Source organism: Scyliorhinus torazame, chromosome 3 (genome assembly GCF_047496885.1).
Source record: "Scyliorhinus torazame isolate Kashiwa2021f chromosome 3, sScyTor2.1, whole genome shotgun sequence".
Classification (NCBI taxonomy): Eukaryota; Metazoa; Chordata; class Chondrichthyes; order Carcharhiniformes; family Scyliorhinidae; genus Scyliorhinus; species Scyliorhinus torazame.
Window position 1 is genome coordinate 56352945 of NC_092709.1, and position 26943 is coordinate 56379887.

Consider the following 26943-nt stretch of genomic DNA (forward strand, 5'->3'; position numbering starts at 1 on the left):
TTCTAGAAGAGGAGCATTCTGTTGAATTGTGGATTGAGGATGTTTAATTGCGACACTGAATTTCCTAACATCCCTTATGGATTCACTACACATGTAGTGACATAAAGTTCACCACATTAATGACATATAGATTGTGGATACATTCACTGTTCCTTTATGGATTGAAATTTCATGACTTGAACTTAATAAACTTCTGGCTTCTCCCATTTTACTTGGGGTCACCACACTGCTGGTTAATCACCCATCTCCTCCTGTCACTCACTCATTCCTCTTCCAGTCTCACTGCGTTTAAGTAGGTTGCCACCACATCTTTCCATCTGGCCGCAGGCTAATTTCTCCTCCTTCCTGGCAGTCCCATCTAATGACGACACAGTGGTTAGCACTACTACCTCACAGTGCTAGGGCCCAGGTTCCAATGCTGGCCTTGGGTGACTGTGGAGTTTACATGTTCTCCCCGTATCTGTGTGTGTTTCCTCTTGGCACTGTGGTGTCCCCCCACAGTCCAATGATCTGCTCGTTGGGTTGATATCATGATTAGTGCTTGGGGTTACGGGGGTACGGTGCGGGAATAGGCCGAGGTGGAGTGCTCTTTCAGAGGGTTGTTGCAGACTCGTTGGACCAAATGGGCTCGTTCTGCACTGCCGGGATTCTATGGAACTCCGTTGCATTTCCATGTTTCCTCCCTCTCGACAGATGACCATACTCTTTCAATCTCTTCCTGGCTATTTTCCTCTTATGCTGCCACAATCTTCAATGACTTCTTGATGCGCTGGTTCTTGAGTTTGTCCTTTCTCATTATTCCACACATCCATCTCATCATCTGTATCTGATTACTCATTGTGTTCTCTCTCCTTGATGATGTCAACATTTCTGCACTATATAATAAGGCTGGTCTGAACTGTCTTGTAGATTTTTCCAAAAGACATTCGATAAGCTGCCACATCAAAAGCAACTACACAAAATAAGACCCCATGGTGCATGGAGTGACGTTCGCATGGATAGTGGATTGGTTAGCTAACAGAGAATAGAGATAAATGGGTAATTTTCATTTTGGCAGGCCGTAACTTGTGTTGTGCCACGTGGATCAGTGCTGGGGTCTGAACTATTTACAATCTATATAAACGCCTTGGATGAATGCACTGAATATAGTTGCTAAATTTGCTGATGACATGGGGCAGGAAGAAAGTAAGTTGCGAAGAGGACGTAGAGTATCTGCAAAGAACGTGTACATCGACTGTAGAATAACGACACTGGGCAAGCTAACAGAGAAGCTCATGCTCCCAAAAGGGAATGAAGTTTGGTATTTACCATTGCGAGACTTCCTCCACAAGCAGATCACGATGTTCCCCCAGATAGCCGGACACAACCTGCTGGACAGACTACTAGCACCAGACTTACAAGGAGGCGGTAAATGTTGCGACATATACTGACGACTGTTAGAACATAAGAACTAGGAACAGGAGTAGGCCATCTGGTTCCTCGAGCCTGCTCCACCATTTAATGAGATCATGGCTGATCTTTGTGGACTCCGCTCCACTCTCCGACCCGTACACCATATCCCCGAATCCCTTTATTCTTTAGAAAGGCATCTATCTTTTTCTTAAAAACGTTTAAAGAAGGAGCCTCAACTGCTTCACTGGGCAAGGAATTCCAGAGATTCACAACCCTTTGGTGAAGAAGTTCCTCCTACACTCCGTCCTAAATCTACCTCCCCTTATTTTGAGGCTATGCCCCCTAGTTCTGCTTTCCCCGACCAGTGGAAACAACCTGCCCGCATCTATCCTATCTATTCCCGTCATAATTTTATATGTCTCAATAAGATCCACCCCGCATCCTTCTAAACTCCAATGAGTACAGTCCCAGTCCACTCAACCTCTCGTCATAATCTAATCCCCTCAAATCTGGGATCAACCTAGTGAATCTCCTCTGCACTCCCTCCAGTGCCAATATGTCCTTTCTCAGGTAAGGAGGCAAGACGAGGCAAGGGCCCCACTGGACGAGACACAAGGAAAAAAGGGAGGAGCAGCTGAGCATGGAGATACACGGAGGACTCTGGATCGAAGCCCTTCACAGGGTCAGCTCCACGCCATGCGTCGGGCTGAACCTAACGCACCTAAAGGTGTTGCACCCCTAACCAGGCCATGCATGAGCAGATTCTTCCTGGAGATGAAGGATAGGTGTGAGCGATGTCAGGGGGGGTCCAGCCAACCGCACACACATGTTCTGGTCCTGCCCCAAGCCTAGTGGGTTCTGGACCGCCCTCTTCGAGGCCATGTCCAGAGTGGTGGGGGTAAAGATGGAGCCATGCCCATCAATGGCAGTCTTCTGGGTATCGCAACATCCAGAGCTCTTCTTGGAGAGATGGGTCAATGCACCAAAAGGCGCATGCGCCCGCCCACGGATGTGCTGAATAAAATGTAAACTGTATGTAGTCTCAAGAAATGTATAGAAGTAGGGAGGCAGCGGCATAGTGGTACTGTCACTGGACGGGTAATCCAGAGACCCACAGTAATGCTCTGGCGAACTGGGCTCGAATCCACCATGGCAGATGATGAAATTTGAATTCAATAAAAAAATCTGGAATTAAAAGTCCAATGATGACCATAAAACCATTGTTAATTGTCGTAAAAAACCATCTGGTTTAGGGAAGGAAATCTGTCATCCTTACCTGGTCTGGCCTACATGTGACTCCAGAACCACAGCAGTGTGATTGACTCTTAAATGTCCGCGGGGATGGACAATAAATGCTGGCCCAGCCAGCAACGCCCACATCCCATGAACGAATAAAAAAAGGGGGCTCAGAAAATGAAGCTAGTCTATATTTATTATGAACACCAGTTAATGAAATGTTAGTAGACCACCTGTTTTTGCTGTAGTACTTCTGTTTTATCTCATTAGTTTATTCCATGTGTTCTTTTTTTGTTTTCCCATTGTTCTCCATATACGCTTGATAACACTAATGTAAATTTTGACCACTTGTATAGCAAAGTGATGCGAATTATTTATAACCTCGTTGGGAGGGACGCAGTTGAAGCAAAGATTCACCTGTCATAAAGAAAAAACTCCAATAAAAAATATTTTAAAAAAATATCTGCAAAGTAAGTTGGATAGGCTAAGTGGGCAAATATTTGGCAAATGGAACATGTGGGAAAATATGAACCTGCACCCATTCGCAGGTAGAATACAAAAGCAGCCTATTTTGTAAGTGGAGAGAGATTGCAGCGCTCCATGGCACAGAACAATTGGGGTGGTGGCACATGAATCACAAAAAGTTAGTATGTGGGTACAGCAAATAGGCAAGTGGAATGTTGACATTTGCAAAGGAATTTGAGTATAAAAGTAGAGAACTTTTACTGCAGATGTACAGCACATTACTGAGACTATATCTGAAGTGCTGTGTGCAGTTTTGGTCTCCTAAAGAAAGGATATAATTGAATTAGCAGTTCAGAGAAGATTGACTGATTTCTGTGATGAAGGGGTTAATTTACGAGATAAGGTTGAGCAGGCTATGCCTATTCCCATTGATGTTTAAAAGAATGAGATGTAATCTTGTTGTAATATATAAGTTCCTGAGGGAACCTGATTGAGATGGATGCTGAGAGGATGTTTCCTCTTGTGGGGGAGATTAGAACAAGGGGGCACAGTTTAAGAATAAGAGATCTCCCATTTAAGACTGAGATCAGGACATATGTTTATCTCCGGGGCCTTGGTCTACGGAAATCTCTTCCCCAGAGAGGGGCTGGTTTAGCACAGGGTTAAAGAGCTGGCTTTTAAAGCAGACCGAGGCAGGCCAGCAGCACGGTTCAATTCCCGTACCAGCCTCTGCGAACAGGCACCGGAATGTGGCAACTAGGGGCTTTTAACATTAACTTCATTTGAAGTCTACTTGTGACAATAAGCAATTTTCATTTCATTTCATTGGAGGCGGAGTCATTGAATATATTCAAGGCTGCTTTAGATAGATTATTGATCCACGAGGGAGTTGAGGGTTATGGGAAGACAATAAAATGAAGTTGAGGCCCAAGCAGATCAGATCCATGCGGCACAAAGGAAAATGGCACGTTAATTGTAATCGGCACAGTTATCCTTACTGATTGCATAGTGTATAATATGGAAAGACATCAATAAAAACATGAAAAAAATGAGCTTAGGGTCTCCACCAACTCGGGCAGGGAATTCCAGCATCCCACTTCCCTCTGCGTAAAAAATTTCTTCCTCATTTCCACTCTAATGCATGACCTCACACTTATCTTTATTAAATTCCATCTGCCACTTTACCGCCCACTGCACCAACCCATCTATATCATTTTGGTGATTATAGCTATCAGCTACACTTTCCACCACACAGCCAATCTTTGTGTTGCCTGCAAATTTCCCAATTGTGCTTCCCATGTGCATGTCCAAATTGTTGATATATAACACAAACGGTAAGAGTCCCAACACCAAGCCCTGTGGAACACCACTTGAAACAACTTTCCAATTGCAAGGGCAGCCATTCGCCATTACCCTTTGTTTCCTGTTACTAAGCCAACTTTTTATCCAGTTTTCTACATTGCACTGTATCCTGTGGGCTTTCACTTGACCAATCTGCAATGTGGCACTCTGTCAAACCCCTTGCTAAAATCCATGTACACAACATTCACTACATTAACTTCATCAACCCTTCTTGTCACTTCCTCAAAGAATTCAATCAAATTTGTATTATGCTCCACTGCACTTCCAATTATTCCAATCGAGCTAATCCATTGCTCAGCTTTCATTTCCATACTTCATCTTCTGTCACCACTGACCCCTGGCACTTGAAACTATCGACTTACTCTTCATCCATAATCTTGACACCTTCACTCTGGCATTTTTTCAAACTGACCCCATAAATTGGTTATTTGGTCTACTGATATTCATATTCCTGCCTCCCAGTGCTTTTCTTCAGTTCTCCAGATACTCAGGCATGTTCTCATCGCCCCCACCACATAGTTCACTGTCATCTACAAATGTCATTGACCATGGCTCTTCCTCAGTTAGAATATCATAACAGGAAGAGGAAGGGGCTCAGTACAAGCCCTTGGTGCAATCCAACTTCTGCGTTGAAACTCACTCTCTCCCACCCCCACACGAGAACTTGCTATTATATAATTTGTGTCAGATGGGATATAACTATATTGAATTGTATGCTTGCTGTTGTGTAGGATAACTGATAGGTTTTCTTTTGCAGAGAGGAAGGTCTTGAACAGAAATTAGTTAACCTGCTGTTTAGCGGTGTTCGTTGGATAACATGAGAAATCCATAGTCCTCTTGACATTGCGCATTGGGACCTATAGAAAAAAAAACATTTGAGCCGTGGTATATTGGGTCACTCAACTGCAAGGTCTGCAAATTGTCACCTTTTTCAGACAGATTCGAACCAATGGTTCGAAAGCATAAAAGACAAAGATGACTGATGTACCTCTGACACTTGATGCAGGGTTATGTAATATTTCAGTCCCAGAATATAGTATAATTTTAAACTGTATTCCCAAGCAAACACACCCATGCAGGAGGAAAACAATCTACTGTGTCTGACTTATTTATCTGTTTCAAGGTGAATTTAAATTTGTTGATGCATTGGCAGTTTGTTTACATAAATGAGCAGGGTGTTTAGGCCATTGGGTCTTTGCCAGTTTTTATGCACTAGGCCTCCTCCCCACCACTCTTCGTCAAATGCAATCATCATTACTTATACCTTTCTCACCATGTGTTTTTCCAGCTTCCCTTTGAATGCATCTGTGCTATTTGCCTCAATGGTGTTAGCAATTTTCTATTTTTATAACTTATGAATTCTTTCAATTACATCACAGTGCCTGGGTCACTGTCTGTGCAGAGTTTCCACGTTCTTCCCATGTCTCTCTGCGTTACCTCCAGGTGCTCCTGTTTCCTCCCACAAGTCCCGAAAGACGTGGTGTTAGGTAATTTGGACATTCTGAATTCTCCCTCCATGTACCCGAACAGGTGCCGGAATGTGGCGACGAGGGGCTTTTCACAGTAACTTCATTGCAGTGTTAATGTGCGCCTACTTGTGACAAACAAGATTATTATTATTGGTGGTGCAGTGGTTAGGACTGCTGCTTATGATGCTGAGGATCTGGGTTCGATCCCGGCCCCGGGTCACTGTCTGTGTCGAATTTGCACATTCTTCCCGAGTCTGCGTGGGTTTCACCCCCACAACCTAAAGATGTGCAAGTTAGGTGGATTGGCCACGCTAAAGTGCCCCTTAATTGGAAAAAATAATTGGATACTCTAAATTTTAAAAAAAATATTATTATTATTATCCTTTGATAGGATTTTTCTGTTTAATAATTGTTAATCACCTTTTGGTCAAGGCGGAAATTATATTATCAAGTTGCTTTAAGCAATTGCTTTACTGACATCCTTGGGCAGATGTAATTAGAAACGTAGAATATTATGATCCCAGACAGTGGCTACGATACTGGACAGAAACCCCAATATTTAATTTTAATTTTAAAAGACTGAGGAAAGGATACCTCGCTCCAAGACTGACTTCACGCAAAATAGGCATATGATATATGAAACTAATGTTATTACCTATACAGCATTAACATCTCTTTAATATCACCAAGAAAAAAAGCTTACAATTACCCTTAAACAACGTTAATCAATACACTGCCACAATGCCCTGAATTGTTATCTTTATTCCTCCTGTTGCTCTTTCTAGCTTTAGTCTATTTGCTCTGTTTAGGTCACCTTTGTTCATGAGTCGCCAGGTATCTTTATGATACCGCCACGTGGTTCAAGTTTAGGTTATGATTAATAACACAGCACACCGCTTAGTAAGGATTAAACCAACGGTCATTTATTATATACAACAAGCAATATTAATACCCTAATACTACTTTCTATACAATAAACCTATCACTACTGGCCAATACTTAACTTAGGAAGAGCCCACCAGGTCAGGGAAACGAATGGCTTGTCCAATCAAATCTGGCCCGCCGGATTCAAAAGGGCTGCTACAGGTCGGTGGCTAGGTGTCTCTACCGAATAGCGATTGTTGGATTCAAACTTACTGCTACCGGTGGCTGGTCTTCTGAAGGTCTCGAGCAGGCGAAGATGAGAGAGAGAGAGATCTGAACTTGGACCTTTACTTTTATAGGGCCCAGGGGCTTCCTGCCTCCCGGGGCGGCCTTTGACCCTGAGTCCCAAGTGATTGGATTCTGTCCCCAGTCTCTGGGGTCGATGTGTCCAATGGTGAGGCGATTCCTCGATCGGGGGGTGGTCGCTCACCTGTCTTTGTTTCAGCCACTGCAGGCCGACAGGTCTGGCCCGGTATTCAATTGCTAATATGTTGCAATTGTTCCTGGGGATAGCCGATTTAACTGTGGATGTCTGAGTTATAGAACATAGAACAATACAGCGCAGTACAGGCCCTTCGGCCCACGATGTTACACCGAAACAAAAGCCATCTAACCTACACTATGCCATTATCATCCATATGTTTATCCAATAAACTTTTAAATGCCCTCAATGTTGGCGAGTTCACTACTGTAGCAGGTAGGGCATTCCACGGCCTCACTACTCTTTGCGTAAAGAACCTACCTCTGACCTCTGTCCTATATCTATTACTCCTCAGTTTAAAGTTATGTCCCCTCGTGCCAGCCATATCCATCCGCGGGAGAAGGCTCTCACTGTCCACCCTATCCAACCCCCTGATCATATTAGGTGTAAACAGTCCTGAATGAAACTGCGGTTACCTGGGTGGAAGGGCTGTTGATAGCCCTGAGTATCGATCTGGGCTACGTTCCCAGAGCTGAATATGCGAACCTGTCTGCAGCTGCCTGCTTGTATCTTCTTGGCTGCTTTTCCCAGCAGTCTTTCGGGTTAGCCATTTTAACCTGGTTTTGGCCAGATTAATCGGAATGCAGCCATTTTACATGGCTACATTCCTCAAACAACACTGTCTCTGCTGTCAATCCACTTTCAAATACCGTTAGCACTCCGGAATTACTGTCTGCATATTCTACTTGAGAAAGAGCAATCTTTGCTTTAACTGAACTGCAGTGACAGCAAATGCTTGATTTCTGCTCAAATCTCAATCTAAAACTCAACTGAACTCATTTTCTGCAGAATACCTGGTACCTTGGCTCTTCCCATTAATTACATCATCTTACCAAGCTGATTAACTCCACAGGGAACCCCCTTAATACAAACTCCATTCACCCAAGTTTTTACAATGCATTAATTGCACCTCTGGCTCCCAAAACCTTTCAAACTAGGATTATTTAAAAGCACTACTGCAGCAGTCATACACACTAACCCTTACTGCACCAAATGCCTATAATACAATGCATCTGAAATTCCTATATTCATCACAAGAAATTGGGAGCAGGAGTAGGCCATTCGACCCATCAATCCTGCTTTGCCCTTGTGTGATCATAACTGATCCTCCATCTCAGTGCCATACTCCAGCTCTCTCCCCATACCCCTTGATGCCTTTAGTGTCTAGAAATCTATTTATTTGTTTCTTAAAGTTCAGTGACCTCCAAAGCCTTATAGGTTCCCCATTCTCTGAGTGAAGAGCTGTCCCCTGATCTTAGTCCTTAATAGCCTATACTGTATCCTGAGACCATGACCCCTTGTTCTGAACCCTCTAACCCAGGGAAACTTGGGTCTGCATCTCGTCTGTCCAGCCTTGTCAGAATTTTGTGCATTTCAATGCGATTCCCTATTATTCTTCTAAAATCCAAAGAATAGTTGACTCAAACGGGAATCAGTCTGGTGAACCTTCATTGCATTCTCTCTGTGGCAAGTATATATTTTCTTGGGTAAGGAGATCGAACTTCACACACAACCCCAGGTATGGTCTCACTAAGGTCCTCTTCAGCTTCAGTACAACATCCTTGCTCCTGTACTACAGTCCTCTTCCAAAGAAGGCCAATATACAATTTGCCATCCCAACTGCTTGCTGCACCTTCATGCTTGCTTTCAGTGACTGGTGTACAAGGTCTTCCAGAGGTCCCTTTGTACATCAACATTTCCCAGTTTATCACCATTTATATAATGCACTGCCATTCTGCTTTTCCTACCTAAGTGGATAACTTCGCAATTATCCACATTTATACTGCACCTGCCATGTATTTGTCCGCTCACTCAACATGTCTAAATTGCCTTAAAGCCTCTTTGCACCCTCCTCACCACTCTCAATTCCACCTAGTTTTGTGTTGTCAGAAAATTTGGAAATTTTGCATGTGATTTCCCCATCCAAATTGTTGATGTATATTGTGAATAACTGGGGCCCCAGCATTGATCCCTGTGAAGGCACTGCCCCCCACTCTTAAAAAGACCCATTTATAACCTACAGGGTTTTTCAAAGTGCTGCTTGCGACCCACAGGAGGGTCGAGGGTGGCTGTCAAACGAGTCACGGCATTCTGCACAGCCTTGAATGCAGTTTCTCAACATCAGCATTCAGTAGCCTGCAGGGTAAATCCTGTCTTAAATGTTGATGTCCTCTTGCAATGGTTCTCAACTGTGGGAAGCTTGAAAGTGTGTCCCAGTCTGCTGCTGGAGTGTTTTTGTGAGTGCAGGACTGGCAGCAGAGAGCTGGAAAGCGGGGACTGGAAGGAGAGCAACCGCCAGGCACTCGCACTTTAATTGTGTACTTCAGAGATTTTTTTTTTTTATTGAGCGGCATTTTTGTAGTTCTGCATCAGTGGTAATCCTTTATTCTTCTAACATCACTGAAACTGTAATGTTAATGATACTGAAGAAAATTCAAGTCCTGTCTTTGCGGGAATTTTAGAAGTTCACCTCCAGAAAGACGAAACACAATTTTGATTGTGTCAGAGGTTCAGTTAGCTAAGCGGAACCAAGACTTTCTTAGACACAGATAAAAGTTCTGCATTTTGTTCTTTCAACGCCTTTGGGGGAAAGTTTAAAAGTGAGAGGCACTTTCACCTCCTGCTGTCCCTGTGTGTTTCGTAAAGATGATTTGCTTTCTGTTATTGTGGACACCTCCTTACAGAAGTTGAAATCTCCACTTTATAATTCCCAGAGGTGAACACTGACTGTATTAACTCAAACGAGAAGCTTTCATTGTATGTGATGTCTTAGGGTGGGGGAAATGTGGATATGCAGAGGAACTGTTGTTTGAACCCAGGGTAACCTGCCCCATGCAATTCCAAAATCTTGTGCTTGCATTTCTGATTCGCATTTTGTGTTTCATCCTTAGAGTTTCACAATGGGCTGTTTTTTTAATAAAAAGGATCACAACAAGAAATAGAAAAATTTCTTTCTGGGAGTTTGGTTTGAAGTAGGAGAAGGGTGGGAAGGGAGTGTGGGTCCTCCTTGGAGACCCTGTTAACCTGAGAAAACTCTAACTGATGAATGACCAGGTCCCTTTTACAAAAGGCCGTCCTGGACATTAGACCAGCATACTTGGGAAGTGAGAACAACCGAGCCACCCTGAGACACAGGCTGAAGTTTCTTTGGCGGCGGAGTACCAGCATAGTTAGTTACTTTACATTTTTCTTTAGCGACACGTGATTTTCTGACAGCACCAGAGTGAGAGACAACAGCCAGCACATAAAACTAATATTTTCTTCTCTCCCTTGCCTCGGGCAAGAAAGCTTTAGCGTCCCAAATACTGCCTCGACTCAGGATAGACTGGGTAAGTGAAGGTCGGCCAGTTGGCAAAGGTGGCTCTCGGAAAAAAAAGTTTGAAAAACATTGTGCTAACAAATTCTTAATCCATATCAGTTTAGTACCCATACTCCCACGCGTTTTAATTTTGCACACTATCCTCTTGTGTGACTTTGATCAAAAGCTTTCTGAAAATCCAAATACACCATATCCACTGGTTCTCTCTTTTCTATTCTAATTACTTTCTCAAATAATTCCAGTAGGTTATGTTGACTTTGTCTAAGCCCATTGGTGTTTTATAAGCATCCTGTTATTGCATAGTTTATATTAGTCTCTATAGAATTTTCCCTACTACTGATGTTAGGCTAACCAGTCTGTAATTCTCTGCTTTTTCACACCCTCTTTTTTTTAGATTTGGATTTCGATTTATTGTCATGTGTACCGAGTACAGTAAAAAGTATTGTTCTGCATGCAGTCCAGGCAGTTCGCTCCATACATGAAAACATAGAACATACGATAAATACACAATGTAAATACATAAACATATCCATCGGGTGATGCATACGGAATATAGTGCTACAACTGTAGAAAAGATGTGCAGAAAGATCAGTTCAGTCCATAAGAGAGCCATTCAGGAATTTGGAAACACCAGGAAAGAAGTTTTTGAATCTATTGGTGCGTGTTCTCAAACTTCTGTATCTTCAGCCTGATGGAAGAGGTTGGACGAGAGAATAACCTGGTTGGGAGGGGTCTTTGATTCTGCTGTCCGCATTCTCAAGGCAGCGGGAGGTGTAGACCGAGTCAATTGGATGGCAGGCAGGCTCGCGTGATGGACTGGGCTGTGTTCACAACTCTCTGTAGTTTCTTACAGTCTTGGGCCGAACCGTTGCCATACCAAGCTGTGATGCAACCAGATAGGATGTTTCCAAGGTACACCGATAAAAATTGGTAGGAGTCATTGTGGACATGCCGAATTTCCTGAGGAAGTATAAGTGCTGTTGTGCTTTCTTGTTCGTAGCGTTGATGTGAATGCACCAGGAAAGATTGTTGTTGTTGTTTACACCTAGGAATTTGAAGCTGTCAAGTATCTCCACCTCGACACCATTGATACAGATGGGCGTGGATGACTTTGCTTCCTGAATTCGATGATCAGCTCCTTAGTTTTTCTGACATTGAGGGAGAGATTGTTGTCATTGCACCATGCCACTGAGTTAGGGTTAGGATCTCCCTCCTGTACTCCTGACATGTTGTTGTTTGAAATCCGATCCACTACAATTGTGTCATCATCAAACTTGTAGATGGAGTTGGAGCCGCACAGTCGTGTGTGTGTAAGAAGTATAATAGGGGGCTACTTACGCAGCCTCTGGGCGGCAAGGTGGCACAATGTCTAGCACTTCTGCCTCACAGCACTGAGGACCCGGGTTCAATCCCGACCCCGGGTCACTATCCGTGTGGAGTTTGCACATTCTCCCCGTGTCTGCGTGGGTCTCACCCCCACAACCCAAAGATGTGCAGGGTAAGTGAATTGCCCACCTGAATTGCCCCTTAATTGGAAGGAAAGAATTGGGTAAAACATTTATAAAATAAATAAATAAAAAATACGCAGCCTTGTGGGTATTGAGGACTATCATGGACGAGGAGTCATTGTTTAGCGTTACTTATTGCAGCCTGTGGGTCAGGAAATTGAGGATCCAGTTGTTGAGGGAGGAGCCGAGTTTGGGAGTGAGCCTGGCTGGGATTATGGCGTTGAAGTCAATGAACAGGAGCCCGACATTAGATGTCCTTGCTGCCGAGATGCTCCAGGGATGAGTGTAGGGCCGGGGAGATCGCATCAGCTGTGGACTGGTTGTGGCGGTAGGCGAATGACAATGGATCAAGGCAATCTGGAAGGTTGGAGTTGATGTGTCTCATGACTAACCTTTCGAAGCACTTCATAATAATAGATGCCATGGCCACCGTTCGGGAGCCATTGAGGCCCTTTGCCTGGTCCTTCTTTGGCACCGGTATGATAGTAGTCTTAAAGCAGGTGGGAATCTTTGAAGAGAGTAGGGAGAGGTTAAAGATGTCTGCGAATACACCCACCAGTTGATCCGTGCAGGATCGGAGTGCACAACCAGGGACTTAAATAGTGGGGTTACATTTGCCACACTCCAATGTGGTACTGTTTCAGAATTTGCTGAATTTTTGGAAAATGACAATCAATGTATCCATCCACCATTTCCATGGTCATTTCGTTTAGTGCCCTTGGATGTAGATCATCATGCCCTGGGGATTTATCAGCTTTCAGTCACATTAATTTCTCCAGCGCTTTTTAAAACTAATTTCCTTCAATTCCTCTTTCTCATTAGACCCTTGATTCCCTAGTATTTCTGGGACGTAATTTGTGTCTTAATTGCTCATAACCTGAACAACTATCATTGGGAGCTCAAGTACCCACATGAACAATGTTGATTAGATTTGAAGGGTTGTTTATTATGTTGCTTTTGCGATAAATGCATTTTGCATGTTTATGTTCTGTTTATTTTGTAATAAATTCTAAACCGTTACCACCTGCATTCCTTTTATTTGTCTCAACACACAAATCAAACAAACTATTAACATAAGCAAATTCTGGAAGGGCTGTACCATTATGTATTATTTACATTGCTTTCCTACTAATGTTAAGAACGTGAAGATATTTGGTAAAGAAGGTGCAGTGCAAATCAGTTTCAGAATCGTACAGCTTTATGGCATAGAATAATCAGCGCATTGCACTTATGCTGGCTCTTCAAATAAAGACACGCACACCTATCATCAGCTGCCGCTCCACCTCTAACCTCTCCATACAGTACTTTCAAAATCTTTGAATCTACTTACTATCGCTTTCCAGCTTCTGCCAATTATTTTACCTTTCCTGTATAGTTCTGTACTGTAAGGCTGTGCAATTCTATGATTTTAAAAAAATGACTATCCTGGACAGTCACGAGTAAGGTCATCTATAACTGCAGCTATGGTACTTTATCCCTCCTTGATCTTTGTGTAATGATTAACTGTGCCCCCATCTCCATCATCACCTCTCTATTGTCTGAACAGTGTTTTTACAGCTTTTTTCCCCGGGAACCACTTTTGCCAATTAGCCGACCTTCATGACCCATGCCGGCCGACCTTCGCGACACATGCCACACTTATCTTTAATGCGACAGGGGAGCCTGCTTGGTCCTCATGATCTCACTTGAATCCGGTTCAAAGGAGGAGAGGGCAATACCCATATCAGGTGCAGACTTCAGCCAGTTCCTTTTGCCTTTTTCATCTTTATAAGAACAGAAAATCCAACCTTGCACATGTAGGACGTCGTGAAGGGCAATAGTAACAATATGCGTGTTTTACTCAGCACTAGATACTTGGGAGATGTTACTCCAGAATGCTGACAGCTTTTGCTGTATTTTTAATGTTTTACAGGTCAGCTACGGTAACTTAGTCTCTTAATTTGGAGTTATTTCCAATTTGATAACTCTGGGGCCTCAACCTCAAAATGAATTTTTTACCCTCCACTTCTCTTTCAAAATTTGAAACTTCTCCCCTTGTCTGCCAATACTTCCCTGCAAAACGCATGGACTTTGCATCCTTATGTGCATTGGAACAATTGTCGAAACCAGACCTCAAGAAATCATGTTTATACTGCTTTGTTCTTGAGATATGTTTCTTCTTTGTAGGAGAGAGGATGGGTCACGAGCAGGTGTAAAAAGGGTCATGGAACACCCTGAAATTAACTTAAGTATCCCAGCTACTGGGTAAGATCAGCAGGATGGCAAACAGAAAGAGTGCCACAAAAATGTTTTTTATGAGGGGAAATACAAGAGAATGTTCGACCCAGGAGTGAGAATCAGAGTGGACTGGCCATTTGGCAGACATTCCAACAGCAAACCAGATAGTTAGCTGTAATTTAGAATCGTCACACAGCCGAGACTGAAGCCGAGTAAAGGGATACCTGATCATCGCCAATCAATCCGATTCTTAACTGAACTGAAGTCTTTCAATCAACTAACTTTATAGCTTTTTAGGATCACCCACTAAGAGACTCTGTCCCTGTTTCTGTAGAGAAGTTACTCTCTTTCGGTTCTCTCTCTCTTTCGGTTCTCTCGCTCTCTCGGTTCTCTCCCTCTCTCGGTTCTCTCTCTCTCTCGGTCCTCTCTTTCTCCTCTCCTCGCTCTCTCGGTTCTCGTTCCATTCTCTCTCTCTCGCTCTCTCCATTCTTGTTCCTCTCTCATTCTCCATTCTCGTTCCCCTCTCTTTCTCTCTCTCTCCAATTATTGCCCATCCCTAGTTAACTTCAGCGGGTGATGGTGAGTTGTCTTCTTGAACCGCTGCAGTCCTTGAGGGGTAGGTACACTCACTGTGCTGTTAGGGAGGGAGTTCCATATGTTGCTCCAGCAACAGTGAAGGAACGGCGATATATTTCCAAGTGAGGGTGGGGAGTGACTTGGACGGGAACCTCCAGGTGGTAGGGTTCCCGGGTATCTACACTCTTTATTGGAGAGTATTCCATTACACTCTTGACTTGTGCCTTGTAAATGGTGGACAGGTTTTCGAGGTCAAGAGGCGAGTTACTCACAGCAAACTTCACTGCATTTAACGGATTAAACCTGGCATAGAACAATTACACTCTGACTCTTTCACAACATCTACCGAAGGAAAATCCTCTGAACTTTATGGAAGCCTGCTGCCCCCCATCCTCTCCTCTTTCCCCCCCCCCCCCCCCCCCCCCAAATATCTTGCATCATAAGTGAAAAAATTGATATCAATCCTAAAAGCAGACTTCTCGAGTTTAACCCTGTATCCCTCTGTCGTACTCTCAGTTTAATTTACAGTACTGTTCTGGATCCATCTTTCCCAACATTTATTAGCATACTTCATCTTCTCCTGCAAGATTATCTTTAAGATTAAAGGCTGTTAAGCCTAAATTTCTGTAGTAGTTCCTCTGTTAGTCATGGCTCAGTGGGTAATGCTCTTGCATCTACATCAGACATACAGTTGTGGGTTCACCTTTACATCCAGGCTAACACCCCAGTGTAGTACTGCAAGGGTGCTACCTTGTTAGAAATGCTGTTTTCCAGATACCATGTTAAATGGAGGCTCTGCCTCTCATGTGGATGTAAAAGATTCCATGGGGCTACATTGAATAAGAGCAGGGAATTATCCCTGATGTCCTAACTAATATTTATCCCTCAATCAACATTAAAAAAAATTATTTTCTTTATCACAATACTGTTTATGGGAGTTTGCTGTGCATAAATTGGCATTACAGCAATGACTACTTCATTGGCTGCAACCTACATTGCACTCATGTAGTTGTGATGGTGCTAGTAAAATGCAAATCTTGTTTTTTCCATAATTCAAACATTGACATCAACTTTGTGGCTCCCCTCTGCACTTTCAAAGAGCCATCGAGTTTTACTGCACTGATAGACACACTTCGGCCCAAGGTGTCTGTGCCAACCATCAAGTGGGTCCCAAAGGTCAGCAAGTTGGCAAAAGTGAGTCTCGGGGAGGTGGGGAGGGGTGAGAGCTCTGAAAGACACTGGCAAATGCATCCTACTTCCGCAACCTCAACCAGCTTCTCCCTCCTCGCAGTCAGTGGCATGAGGCAGGTTGCTGATGTTCATCCTGTGCTGACGCCGATGGCCTTAGCAGTCACCCTCTGTCAGGTGGAACCTGAGCAAGCTCTGTCTGCAAGCGTTTGCAAGGTGACATGGTAGGGCACTCAGTTGCCATGGACTTGGTGGATGACCTGGGGACTGCTGGTAGCGAGGAGGATGAGATGCTGCCCTCATCCGGGATGCCATGAGAGGAGGTCCCAGAGATAACCAGCTCATCCACTATTGTGAGATGAGTGCTCACCTCTCTGCTTGCCAACGAAGGATGGACACCATCAGAGAGATTGTGTGCCGCATCCTTCTCCCACACAAGCAGTAACCTCTTGAGGTCAGTACCTGTGTGAGGGCATGCAGGTCCAAATACAACCCCATGGCATGCAGACCATTGGTCATCTCTGCCGGATCTCCCCACGGTCATCCAGCATTTGCAGCCTTACGGACGGCTCCAGAGGCACACATCTTTAAACTTTTATGGTGGGCTGCCATTGGAAGGTGTGTGTCCACCCCCCAGAAGGCTCACATCTTTAAACTTTTATGGTGGGCTGCCATTGGAAGGTCTGTGCCCACCCCCTCAGACCTCACTGGACCATTGGAACTGAGAAGTGGCAGCCAGCCTAATATTACGATTGATCTTGGAAGGTAATGGGATTCGCGGCCGCTTCCGGTTCTGCCCGGCGAGATCACATGTCGTGGGTGAAATTCTGTCCATGAACTTTACAACATTAATGTGTCTCTGCTAGAAAAGCAATGTAAGCAGTTTAGTTCACAAATCACTGCATTAGTTCCTCAGGATAGTGTCCTTGGCCCAACCATTTTCAGCTGCTGCTTGAATGACATTCCTTTCTGCATAAGGTCATGGGCTGATGACTGCACACTTCGCTGCACTGGAACTGTTGTTCCGCACTATAACCAATTACTTATTTGTCGATGTACTTTGTTGATTATTCTTTTTGTCTACTGTGTTCAGTCCCTTGGCTGCAGAAAAATACTTTTCACTGCACTTCATTTCATATGACAATAAATCAATCAATCACATTCGTGACTCCTCAGACACTGAAGCAATCCATGTAGAAATGCAGCGATACCTGGACAATATCCAGGCATGGGCTGACAAGTGGCAAGTAACTCTTGTGCCGCACAAGTACTGGGCATTGACCATCTCAAAGAGGAGAGAATCAAGCCATCATCCCTTGATATTCAATGGCATCAATATCACTGGATCCCCCATAATAAACTTCCTGGGGATTACCATTGACCAGAAACTGAACTGGACTAGCGGCTACACGAGCAAGCCAGAGGCTAGGAATCTTGTGGTGAGTAACTTACATCTGACTCCTCAAAACCAGTCTGCCACCTACAAGGCACAGGTCCACACAAGTAGTGTGCTGGGATACACTCCACTTGCTTGGATGAATGCAGCTCCAACACAAGAAGCTCGACACCATCCAGGACAAAGCAGCCCATTAGATTGGCACTCCTTCTACAAACATTCACTCCCTCCAACACCGACACATAGTAGCAGTAGTGTGTACCATCTACAAGATGGACTGCAGGAACTCACCAAAGCTCCTTAGGCAGCACCTTCCACCCCCACTGCCATCCAGAAGGACAAGGGCAGCAGATACATGGGAACACTAACACCTGGACGTTCTGCTCCAAGTCACTCACCATCCTGACTTGAAACTATATCACCATTCCTTCAATTGTTGCTGGGTCAAAATCCTGGAACTCCCTCCCTAATAGCACTGTGGGTATACCTACACCACATAGACTGCAGCAGTTCAAGAAGGCAGCTCACCACCACCTTACCAAGGGCAATTGGGGATGGGCAATAAATGCTTGCCTAGCTCGCGGAGCCCACATCCCATAAAAATTAATTAAAAAAAATTGAAGCATGTGCGACAAATCAAACATTGTAATATTGAGGCGGTATAATGGCGCAGTGATTAGCACTGCTGCCACACAGTTCCGAGAAACCGTGCTCGATCCCGGCCCCAGGTCGCTGTCTGTGGAGTTTGCCCATTCTCGCGTGTCTGCGTGGGTAGGTGGATTAGCTGTGCTAAATTGCCCCTCCATTGGAAAAAATTAATTGGGTCCAATTTTTAAAAATTGTAATATTGTATTGTATGACAATGAAACTTTTGTAATGTAACTTTTTGAATTGTTATATTTTATAACCTACTTTAAATGAATTGGAATAGCTGTTAAGTGTAGCCATCGAGTTTGAAGAAGGTTCTGAATAAAACGGTTGTTTAAGTGGGTGGCTGGAATATGACTAAACGTTGTAATAAGACCAAGCACAGATATTTGGTAAATAAATCAAATTAATTTATTGTATTCTTAAACTTTAGCTTTCTACATGTAATCCACCATGTAAACCTGAGAAATTGTGAATCAAACATAAGAGAGAACATGATATTTTATTGAAAGGTTTACTTGATTCCTCATAGATCGGATGAGCAAGTGTACCACATTCACTACATTGAAACTGTGAATTTACAGGGCAGCACGGTGCCACAGTATTGCTGCCTCACGGCGCCGAGGTCCCAGATTCTATCCCGGTTCTGGGTCACTGTCCATGTGGAGTTTGCACATTGTCTCCATGTTTCGCCCCCACAACCCAAAGATGTGCAGGGTAGGTGAATAGGCCACGCTAAATTGCCCCTTAATTGGAAAAAATGAATTGGGTACTCTTTTTATTTATATATTTAAAAACAATTAAATTTTTAAAAACTGTTAATTTTGACCTTAACTGATGGACAAGACTGCCGTATTATGTTTCAAATGAATTGTTTGATGTCAAATTTATGATCATTGGATAATTGCATTCAATCCGAAAAACTATGCTTGGCGACATCTTGCTATGTTATAATGGCATTTTCATCTCAAATTATTCTTCCACTCATTTGTTAGCTATGCGTCGTTTAGTGCATTTTTCTTGTTTTACAAGCAGTTTGCGACGGAGTTGGCCCCCCACTTGGTGGGTATGTTTAGTGAGCTGGTGGAAAAGGGGGAGTTGCCATTTCTTTGGTCCTGAAAAAAGGGAAGGACCTACTGGAGTGTGATTCCTACTGGCCCATTTTGCTGCTGAACATGGACGTGAGCGTTCTGGCGAAGGTGTTGGCGTGTGGGTTGGAGAGGTGCATCCCGGAGGTGGTTTCTAAGGACCAAATGGATTTTGTGAGGGGGAGGCAGCTCTCCAGTAACATTAGGAGGTTGCAGAATGTAATTGTGGCTCCGTCATGGGAACGGGAGCCAGAGGTGATTGTGTCCATGATGCGGAGAAGGCATTTGACCAGGTAGAGTGGAGGTAACTGTTTGAAGTGCTGGGAAGATTTGGGTTTGGAGCAGAATTTGTGGCATGGGTTTGAGTTGTTGTATGCATCCCTCATGACTAGTGTTCGAACGAAAGAGATGAGTGCGGGGTATTTTGGGTTGCATAGGAGAAACGTGGCTGTCGCAGTTGTTTGCAATGGTGATTGAGCCCTTGGCAATGGCCATTTCGGGTGTCGGCTGAGTGGCGAGGGATTGGGGTGGCAGGGGGAGGGGAGGTGCTTGGGGAGCGCTGGGTATCATTGTATGGGGATGACCTGTTTTGTGTTGGACCCGTTGGAAAGTATGGACAGAATTATGGGCTTGTTGGAGAGGTTCAGGGCGTTTTCCGGCTATAAGTTGAATGTAGGGAAGAGAAAGGTGTTACCAGTGAACGCAGGGCAAATCTGGAGGCGCACCATTTAAGATGGCAAGGGAGCAGTTTAGGTATCCAGGGATTCGGGTAATGCATGAATGGGCCACAATGCATAGGTGGAATTTAACAGGGTTAGTGGAAGAGGTTAGGGAGAGCCTTTAAAAGGTGGGATAAGTTGCATTTAACATTGGCAGGTAGGGTGCAGGTGGTGAAAATGAATGTACTGCCAAGGTTTCTGTTTGTTTTTCAGTCCCTCACGATTTTTCTCCCAAAGGCCTTTTCCCGGAATGTGGAGGTGCTAGTATCGGACTTTTTGTGGGCAGGGAAAGTGCCGAAAGTGAGCAGGGCTCTGCTACAAAGGCAGAGGCAGGGAGAGGGGTTGTTGATCCCGAACCTGATGCACGACTATTGGGCAGCGAATGTGGAGAAAGTGAGGCGGTGGTGGGATGAAGGGGGTGAGTGAATCAGGTTGGAGGAGGAGCCATGTAGGGGCTCAAATTGGAGGGCTCTGGTGAAGCCCCATTTTTGCTGGCTCAAAGGAAGGTACAGGGAGTCCAGTGGTGGAGTCGACTGTTAAGATCTGGAATAAGTTGAGGAGGCACTTTAAATTGGGCCACATGTCGGTGCTGACACCACTGTATGTGAACCACAGATTTAAGCCCAGGGGTAATGAATGGCTGGAGAACTGTGGGCGGGAACCGACGAATCATGTTCACATATTTTGGGGCTGTGAGAAGTTAGAGAGCTTCTGGGAGGTGGTGTTTGGGACCTCATCGAGGGAGCTGAGGTGATGCCGGATCCCACGGTGGCGATCGTTGGGGTTTTGTGGGTGCCGTGGCTGCTGGAGAGAAAAAGGGCCGATGTCGTGACTTTCGCCTCTCTGATTGCCTTGTGACGAATTCTTCTGAATTGAGGTCAGAAACGCCACTGGGGGTTGAGTCATGGCTGGGAGACCTGTATGAGTTTCTCCGGTTGGAAAAGATTAATTTTACCTTGAGGGGGTCAGGAGAGGTCTTCAAGGTACAGTGGAGGCCGATCATGATGAAATTTGAGGAGCTGTTCGTCGTGGTGGGGGGATTTGGAGGGAGGGGATTAAAAGAGGAAAAATGTACAAACTGTTAACTGTTTTGGAATATGGTATTGTTATTGTTAACGTTTGGAATAAAATATATATATTTTTTAAAAACTCAATCCCTCCAGTGGCAGTATTTGGATTAATAATAAGGGGTCTCAAATTTAAGGTAGAGATGAGAAGAAATTGTTTGAGGTTGTGAGTCTGTGGAACTTCCTTCTCCATGGAGCGAGGGTCATTAAATATTTTTAAAGCTGAGTTGGATGGATTCTTGATTGAAAAGGGAGTCTAAGGGTATGCGGGTAGGAAGGAAAATGAAGTGGAGACCGCAGTCAGATCAACCATGATCATATTGAATGGTGGAACATGCTTGAGGAGCCAAATGGCCTACTTCGGTTCCTCATTTCTGGGGAATGGAGTCTTTCGACTCATTTACCAATAACTGATGTATATCTAATTCTCCTCTGCAGACTTTGAAATTCTACAGATACTCTACTCCCACATTAATAAACCAATTGATTTATGCATAGATGAAATTAATTCATAAATATATCCATTCAGTAAGTGGAATAATTTAAGGAGGTGGCAATATATCCATTCAATTTAAAATGTATTTTTGTTGTGAAGAACAGGAATAAAGCATCCTAGTGGTGTTTCTGATGCACCATGTTTGAAAACCTTTAGATTTTCTGCTTAAAATGATGGATGTCAGTACTGGGGAAAGGAGCACATCAATTGCACCCAATGTCAACATTCAGCATTCCCATATTCGGGTTCACCACTACTAGATACAGAATGATGCTCCCTCTGCTCTGCTCAGAAGAGGCCTGACTGCAATCTCAGTGAGGCATTCTTACATTGGTGACATTCTCATTTCCAACAATTCTATGGCATGCATCCATCTGTAGTTGAGTTGAAATTAGTTAAGATCATTTTTTGTAGAACCAATATTTGTGTTGTCCCTATAATCTGCTCTGAATTTGATACTGGTCTCATAGATTAAAGCTCACCCACTGTTCTGTCCTTTTGTTGTTTTTACATCATGAAACTCTTTTCAGTTCAATGTTCATAATTGCTCAGGAAATCTTAGTATATACAGTTGTGCACCCCATGCCAGTTTTTGTTCAACTATTAGAAAAGCAAATCATTTCAAGGAAAACCACAATTTCTATCTAGAATTTCACTTGGCAGAGGTGCTGCTTGTGCAGAAAGAAGTACTTTCTGACACAAATAGTAATCTAAATGTTAGATTGGGCAATAAAGTAAATGGGTTTTAAGTTTTTTGAAGTCAGGAGGGAGACTCCAAAGATGAGCTCAAGAGCAGCCATCTGTGTTGGTGCAGATAAATAATGAGCTTTAAGCTTGTATTAAGCAAAGTGTGTGTAGGGGATTTACATTGCAACTTAAAAAATAAAAATTTAGTGTGCCCAATTCTTTTTTTTTCCCAATTAAAGGGCAATTCAGCGTAGCCAATTCATCTATCCTGCACATCTCTTTGGTTTGTGGGGGTGAGACCCACGCAAACACGGGCGAATGTGAAAACTCCACACACACACTGACCCGGGACTAGGATTGAACCCCTACATTGCAACTCTTTAAATTTCATTTCAATTCTTCATGCCAATCTCCAATTTTGTTACAATTGAATCTAGGAATTAAACTTTAAAAAAAAAATTTTTAAGTGTTTTTATTGGTTGTCATATTTTTATGGTACACATTCCAGTTCGTACTTTAAACTTACAAGTTTCATCACCGCACATAATATTAAGCAAAGCAACCAAAAAAAATTTTAAATTACAAGTGAGAGACAAGCCAAAGAAGAACGAGAAGAAGAAAACAAACACAGCGCAAACAAACATGGATCATTACATGCACTAACAGGTTACAGGTCCCTCCCCGCACCCCCATAGTTGTGGGACCCCGTTTGCGTTAGTTGGACTGCCCAGTGTTGGCCCTAACATGTATTGCCCGGCGTATTGTTACTCCAGCTTGACCTTGTGGCCCGTCTCTTACGGCTAAGTCACTTGTGTCCTGCGGTCTTTTTGATGGTTTTTTGCTTACCCTACCCCGTCCCGCCCCTTCCCTTTCCCCCTCCTTTTCCTTTACAATCCGTAGCTCGTCCGTACCTCCCACTTCCCCCGCCCCTGCTCTACTGGTTGCTGGCTAAGAGCACGTCTTGGAACAAGTTGTTAAATGGCTTCCACGACTTGTGGAATCCCTCTTCCGACCCACGGATGGCGATTATTTTATTTTTTTATTTTTATTTTTTTCCTCTTCTTCTCCAGTTGGAGGAATTCCAAAGGGTCGGACAGCCAGTCTGCAGCTTTGGGTGGTGCTGCCGATCGCCAGCTGAGCAGGATTCACTGGACTCCCCAAATACCTCCCTCGGGCAAACGGAAACGGCGCCATTCCCAACGTCTGTAACCCCGACCCCTTACAGAAACCATCTTCACCCACAAAGCCTCCATCTCCTTACTCCAACCCAGCACTTTCTCAGCCTTTGCCCTCTCTGGAACACGGTCCTCCTAATCATTGCTACCTGACCTGTCCACACAAAAGACAGAATCAGCCTTTCCATCCCCATAAAACCCGTTTTCGGCAAAAGGACCTGCAGGCACTGACTGGAACAAGAATAAAAACTATTGCAAAATGTTCATCTTAACCCCGTGCACCCGGTCTGCCAACGATCGGGGAAGGAAAATCCACCTTAACCCTGCCCACTAAATTTGTAAAGTTCAACTTACAAAGCTGAGTCCAGTCCTGAGCTACCTGCACTCCCAGATAGCCATGTGTCTTCATTCTGATCAATTATCAACACCATGTTGCTAATTGATTTCTTTTTATTCGTTCTTGGGATGTGAGCATCGCTGGCTGGACTATCATTTGTTGCCCATCCCTAATTGCCCTTGAACTGAGTGGCTTGCTAGACCATTTCAGCCGGAGGCTGTTAAGAGTCAACGCATCGCTTGTGGGTCTGGAGTCCCAGGTAGGCCAGACTGGATAAGGATGGCAGATTTCCTTCCCTAAAGGACATTAGTGAACCAGATGGGCTTTTACAACAATCGGCAATGGTTTCATGGTCATCATTGGGTTTTTCATTCCAGGTTTTTATTGAATTCAAATTTCATCATCCGCCATGGTGGGATTCGAATCTGGGCCCCAGAGCATTACCCTGGGTTTTTGGATTACTAGTCCAGTGACTATGCCACCACCTTCCCTAAATTATCTTCATAGATAATTTAAAAGCAGCTACATCAGCCAGACTAGCAAGACTAAGGGAATTAGGTTACTGATTTTTTTTTTAATGATCAATAAACACTGATGCACTAAACCAACCCCCAAAACCTTATGCAGCAATGCATTTGTATAAGCAGCCATGCACCTCACCTGATGGAAATGTTTGAAGGATTCCTGAGGAATCAGTATTCTGATTGTGGGATACAGATAACATTGTGAGCAACATGTGAAATGGTTTGCAGCAGTCACCTGAACTCTTGGTTTAGTTTTTAATCCAGCTGGTAATATATAATTTTACTGAGTCATTTGTTCTGTTTTGTGCTAACATAGGCTGTTCATTATCACTGATGCATGGCCATTTGTCCAGAAAGAACAATAATAGCAATAGCTTGTATTTGTATAGTATCTTTAACATAAAACATTACGCTGTGCTTCATTGACGCAGTGTAAAAGGCAATTTGACATACAAAGAGGGGGCAGAGAGCACAAGAGTATTGCTCTATGCGGCTGACCTGCTACATCTCAGACCCACAGAATAGCCTAAAAGCGAAAATGGAGGAACAGGAGGAGGCCATTCAGCCCCTCCAACTTGTTCGAAGCACATCTGGGAGATACCCCGATGCTCTAATTATAATATTGGTCCCAGGCTGGTAGCCCGATACTCGGCTGGTAGAACTCAAGATATGATGAGCTTAAAAAAGGAGAGTCAAGATGAATGGACCCTCGGGGTAGAGTCAGGACAATTCCCACCCCAGCGAGTCAGTGTTGGCTTCCTGGTGAGCAATCTCATCAGCACTATTCCCCGGTTCGCTGTAACGCTGCAAGCAGACGTCCGATTCCTCTTGTGAAATCACTGGCTGTCTGTCCTTCCTCCACCATCCTGGGCAAGGAGTCCCAGCTCGCCAGTACTCGAGAGGTTCACCCGCAGCCTCACCCCCGGGATCTCCTGCCCAAATCCTCACATCTGTACTCTCTCCACCACCCCCTCACCCCCGAGTGCTTGTCCCATCAGCAAGTGGGGAGGTGTGTTTCAAAGTGTTTTTTAAGAAGAACAACAGCCTAAAAACAATCATGCAACTTCTGAGAGAATGCAGGGCCTTCTCAGGCTACAAACTCAACTTAGGCAAGAGCAAGGCATTCCCGGTGAACGTGAACGGGGGAGGGATAGAGCTGGAGGGACGACCATTCAAACTAGCCCAAAACAAATTCCGCTATCTGGGGATCCAGATAGCCCATGACTGGACACGTCAACAAGTGGAACCTGACCAGTCTGACGCAGGAAGTAAAAAAGGGCCTATAGAGATGGAATGCACTCCCACTTTCCTTGGCGGGGAAAGTGCAGACGATCAAAATGAACATACTACCGAGGTTCCTCTCCCTGCAGCGATCCATACCGATCTTCACCCCCAAGGCCTATTTCCACAAAGTAGACTAAATGATTATGGCGTTTGAACATGGGCAGTCTAGCGTCGCCAAATCTACAGTACTGCCACTGGGCGGCCACAGCCGATAGAGTGAAGGGACGGATACGTTGCCAAACATGGAATGGGTGAGGCTGGAGGAGTCCTCCTGCAAGGGAAGGACCCTTCAAGCACTCGACAAAGCAGCGCTCGTTCACCCCCCCCCCCCCCCCCCCCCCCCCCCCCCCCCCCGCAAAAAATCTGCCCCCCATCTGCGGTAACCACAAATTCCGCCAGCCATGTTTGAAGCCACATTTTTAAAAATAAGAGACCGGATGGGGGGGACACTAGCGGTTTGGGACCTTTACATGGGGGACAGACTCGCCACTTTGCGAAAGCTGATGAAGGACTTGGACCTGCTGACGGGACAGGAGCCCGGGCAACTCCAAAGTAAACACTTTCTCCGCAAGGAGATGCCAAATTACCCCAGGGCCCCGAGAGACACCCTACTAAAGGAATTAATCAACATGGACAGTAGGGGGGGGGGGGGGGTGGGAGGTGAGATGGGAATGGTGGGAACATATACGGATGGTTGCTGGATAGGGCAAGACTACCACTGGACGAAGCTAGATAGAAATGGGTTGGGGACTCGAGCGAAGCTCTGAACAGTGCCAACGCCGCCACCTTCTGTGCTAAGCTAAGTCTCATGCAGTTTAAAGTCGTGCACAGAGCCCACCTGCGTAAAACCAGAATAAGCTGGTTCTTCCACAGAGGATAAATGTGAACAGTGCCAGGGAGGACCGGCCAACCACGCCCACATGTCCTGGGCCTGCCCCAGACTTGGCGGGTTCTGGACAGCCTTCTTCCAGGCGATGTCCAAGGTTGTGGGGCTGAGGGTTGAACGATGTCCAAGAGTGCCAGCCTTCGGGGTGTCGGACCAGCCAGAACTACATATGGGGAAGAGGGCTCGCATGCCGGAGAATCCCGCTCGGCTGACGATCAGCAGCACCACCCACAGCTGCAGACTGGCTGATGAATCTGACAGAATTTCGTCCCCTGGAGAAGATCAAGTACACCATCCGAGGGCTGGACAAGGGCTTCCACAAAGTGTGGGGGCCATTCATTAGCCTGTTTCAAGACCTGTTGGAGGCTAACAGTGACTAGGAAGGAAGGTTGTGGGGGGGAAGAGAGAGAGGAAGACAAGAGAAGGGGGTGGGAGGGGAGGGGAGGGAAGGGAACCCAAGGGAAGCACAAAACGAAGCGTGGGGGCAAGGGGAGAAATA

General features: G+C 44.7%; 1 protein-coding gene across 1 annotated transcript in view; it reads left to right on the forward strand.

Moving 5' to 3' along the window:
- The window catches only part of ankrd50 (ankyrin repeat domain 50), a 197910-nt gene that overhangs the window by 52336 nt on the left and 118631 nt on the right, over positions 1-26943 (forward strand). The window lies entirely within an intron of this gene.